The sequence below is a fragment of the Homarus americanus genome, unplaced genomic scaffold, assembly GCF_018991925.1.
Source record: "Homarus americanus isolate GMGI-L3 unplaced genomic scaffold, GMGI_Hamer_2.0 scaffold41444, whole genome shotgun sequence".
NCBI classification, from domain to species: domain Eukaryota; kingdom Metazoa; phylum Arthropoda; class Malacostraca; order Decapoda; family Nephropidae; genus Homarus; species Homarus americanus.
The window spans coordinates 1,081,191-1,085,789 of NW_024753611.1; positions in this window are offsets into that span (position 1 = coordinate 1,081,191).

Here is a 4,599-nt window from a genome sequence, read left to right on the forward strand (position 1 = left end):
TAGTATGGTTATACAGTATACAAAAACAACTTCTTTTAAGCATTCACAATAAGAGCACAGTATTTGCCTTGAGATGCACTCTTTTTTTTTCTTTTTTTTTTGCATATAATGAACAGTACTGTACCTAAATACAGTTATCAAGTGATCACCAATTTGATAATGAATTAAAGTTTCAAATAGATACTGGCCTGGATTGACTGTTGCTTCTGAACAACCTCTTACATTTGCAACAGATTGATGAATACAAAATTTTCTATATGGTAAATAACCCATCAAATGCATACAGTATTTGTGTAATGATGTTTCAGAGTAAACTGTAAGATGGTCATGGAAATTGATTTGGAGGGCTAGTTAATATAATGTATAGTACAGGACGGGTAGTATAAGGATTTTTAAAGAAATGCAGAATAAGGATAAGGTTTAACTCAAAAAGTCATATTAGGATTGTGAAAGTAATCCTGATGGCAATCTGAATGAAGGATATATCACAAAAGTTTAAAAGAGCATTACAAAGTGACACAATGCTAGAGGGAATAAGAAGCCATAAACTGTGCAAAACACCTACAGTATTGGACTGGTGTGCAAGTAAAGATACACACTACAACTTTCTCCATACAGTAATATTAGACCTTTCCTGAAAATAACAATGAGTGTAAGTACAATACCTGTAAATATTAAGGGAAAAAATGCTGCCTTCCTAAATAAAATTATGGGAACCATCTATAATCAAGTCATCTTAATTATTTAATTTTCGTGAAAGTAGATATCTAATTTTTGGGAAATCTACTTTCCCGAAAAGTAGATACTTACGATCTTTTGAGAATTCGAACTTACAATCTTTATAATTCTCAAAAGATCGTAAGTTCGAACTTAAGAGGAAAAAATTACGATCTTTCTACATCTCCAAAGATCGTAAGTTATTTTCTTATCTTAAGCTCAAACTTACGATCTTTTGAGAATTATAAAGATCGTCATGCCCCCACATCTTACCTTAATAAAACTAGTGTATTGGGACACCGTCAAATATGCTAATCTTCACGCAGTGTACACTGGTTATTACACTTTGGACAAAGAACTATATTCGGTAATACACCGTGTTTTCTAAAAAAAAAATTGCCTCACTATTTTTCTGGTGTAACTCTGCAAATGCCGCAACATAATCATTCTCACAATGCCGGCACAGCTCTTCCAACTCAAATATCCGCTCCTGACCCACCCACTCATTGTTCTTTGGCTAAAACAAAAAAAATCTTGCCCAATAAAAATCCTCAGCACTCCTATTGTTATAGCCAATAAGAAACTCCCACTTCACCCCCCTCCCCCCGCACATGCGCTGTAGACGCTTAAGTAGCGAACACGGAGGTCTGGAGCGATGCGTGAGCGGGTGTCAGACGTCCTCTACCAGATGTAAACAAAACATGGCGACACTTGTGAATGAGCGAAAGTAATAATCTTGAAAAATTAATATCTCGATTATCCTTAATTTCCGGTGGATATATCATAGAAGAAAAATGACTTAGAAGTGTCTAAATATTATGAAACACATATTAATAACAGCGAAAGAAAGACCAGTGTAAAATTATAAATTCACAACTTTTTATACTGGTACAGTATATTCATCGAGATTTTTGACATCATGAACCTAAGTCAAGCTCGTCCAAAACTCCATTAGAAAACACTAAGCCTGTTGCACGAGGGTATCTGTATAGTTTTATGGATCTCATGTACAGTACTAATGCTTATTCTGAACTGATTAGTGTTGTGATAAAAGTAAACACCCAACCTAGAAGTTCTGACCTAATACTGTACTGTGAAAATTTTTCTTTGTATTCATCCTAAAACAATACTTACTCTACCCTGACCTAAGATTCAATTTGGAATTTAATTACCACATAAAAATGCAAATGTCCTAAACTTTAACAAATGTGTCTCATAATATATATGTTGGGCTCAGAACCCGAAAAGCGACCACAACACGTTGTGGTTGTTTGGAAAATAATTAGAAGCAAGATTTTGCTTTAGGTTAGGTTAGTTTGGAAAAGATTCTGAATGTGCCATCCAAGTATGGTCTCAGAAAATAATATTGTATACATAATAGGACACAGACAAGTGCATCAGTTATTAAGTAGTTTTATATAACATTAGGGCCATGATTACTGTAAAATTAGGTGGAAGCAATTAAAACATTGGGAAATTTCACCAATCTAAATCCCTCAATTATCATAATAAAAGGGAAAGTTCACAATATTGATACAGTACAGTATTTGTATAACAAGCCCCTTATAATGATGTAATATACTAATGTTCACTTGTCTTTTTCATACTAGCCCCCCCCCAAAAGAAAAAAGGTCAGTACTGTACAGTACATGGTATTGCATCTTCCAATATAATTCTTATACTGTACTAAAAAATATGTTAAGAGTCCCCTGTAAGGCTTATTTAATATTCTTGTTAGACTAACCTGAGTGAACCATGTGAAAAACTTACATATTTCTTTAATAACATACACGATACACTTACACTTGCTTTCAGTAGCTCTAACCTCCGCACACAAACCATGGACCAACACATTTTCAAAGAAATTTGGCAGTTTCCTGTAACCTTAGAAGATAGTCTTGAAATTGTAATCTAAAGGACCTTTATAATGAAACTTAAGACTATTTACTTGCATTGATATTATGCACACTATTTTTTTTTGAAAGGCAAGTATTACAATCGGAGTTAAAAGTTCACTCCCTCCCAAAATGAAGCAGTATTGACTCCATATGGGATACACCCAGTAACAACATAACCGCACCAAATGACAGCCAGGTAAGTTCAGAGAATTATTCCCATGACTCAGTTTTACCAAGGGAAACAAACTTTTGTCTGCAACTGTACATCAATGGAATCTTGATGGGGAGTGGATTAAATCCCTCCTATAAATATAAAGCTTCATTAAAAAAATCACAAAATCTTGATCACCAAATAGAATAAAAATATCTCATACTCTAACATTACACTAAACACATTCAAAATGACAGTCAACAGACTTATTTAAATGCAAAAGTTTTGTAAATGAGTACTAGTAGGTAGTGCACAGTACTGCTAAAAATATAACCTAGTGTACTTATTATAGCATTTCATTATGAATCCCAAATAAAACTTTCCTGGACAAGATGGAGGTTTCAAATCCCTGAACTTGTTATTACAATATATTCCTTGATTTGTTAAGTACGCTGGACACCAAAATGGATGGATATGGAAGAAGACTCTTTTACAAGAGTTAACTAATGTAAAAAGCAAGTGTGTGTTGTATACAAGAAGTACAGTACGTGCAGTGTTTTTGCATGTGTTCTAAATGTGAATTAGTGTAAGCATATGTGTCATGTGTATGTATGTAGGTGTGTATCCATTCAATACACATGTGTGTTGTGTATCATTGTGTGTGTGTGTGTGTGTGTGTGTTTTGTTTCCATGTGTACACATGCATACATGCAGGTACTTTGACCTTGCTTCAAAATCATATTGGTGCAAAATTTTTACCAATACCCAGTTTAATCACTAAGTTTCAACCAAGTTTAGGAATAAATGGCTTCAATATATATATATATATATATATATATATATATATATATATATATATATATATATATATATATATATATATATATATATATATATATATATATATATACAGTGATCCGGTGTCAACGAACTCAATCGTTCCAGAGGTTGTTCGTTAACCGAAAAGTTCGTTAACCGAAACCATTGTTTCAATGGGTTTTTGGGTAATTGGTTCCAGCTCAACCGAAAATTTCCTAAATTCAACAAAAATGGTAGAAAAGTTCACTTACTTTGAGGTGTGTATGTAGAAGGCTCCTGGATGATGATGATGATGATGATGGGATTTAGAATGGGGGTGCAGGAGAAGGAAGAAGAGAAGGCATTGGGGTGGAAGAGAAGTCACCCCATGGCGCCATTTCACCCATAAAATTTTAGCTCTATTGGTGTAATTCAAGATTATTTTCTTTAAATCAACACTGCACTGCATTATATATTGTCAATATGTAAAATATATTTCAAAATGACCAATAATTTGCTTGGAAACACAGAAAAAAAGTGTTTAGTTGAAGAGAGTCTCAAGCAAGATGTTACCTCCAGTGAAAACAGAGAGAGACTAACACCTGTTTGCTGTGTTAAGAGGCTGGATGCTGCACATTAAACTAGTCACTTTACCTTCAATTATGTTCAATAATTGTTAAAATGACTAAAAAATTTAATATTAAACTTTTAAAATTATTGAATAGTATAAACTTCTTGATATTTACTAAAATAGTAAGGAATTTAAGCCCTAGAACCGATTAATGTATTGGCGGACTGATACTAAAGCTGGTTGTCCGGTCAGTGCAAGCGAAAACATGTTGAGTGTCGGTTCAGAAGAAATTTAACCAATTTTTTGTTCGTTAACCTAATTGAAGATCCTTATGGAAGGCAGTTCGCTAACCTAAATTTCGTTAACCGTCAGCAAAATAGGGTCACTATATATATATATATATATATATATATATATATATATATATATATATATATATATATATATATATATATATATATATA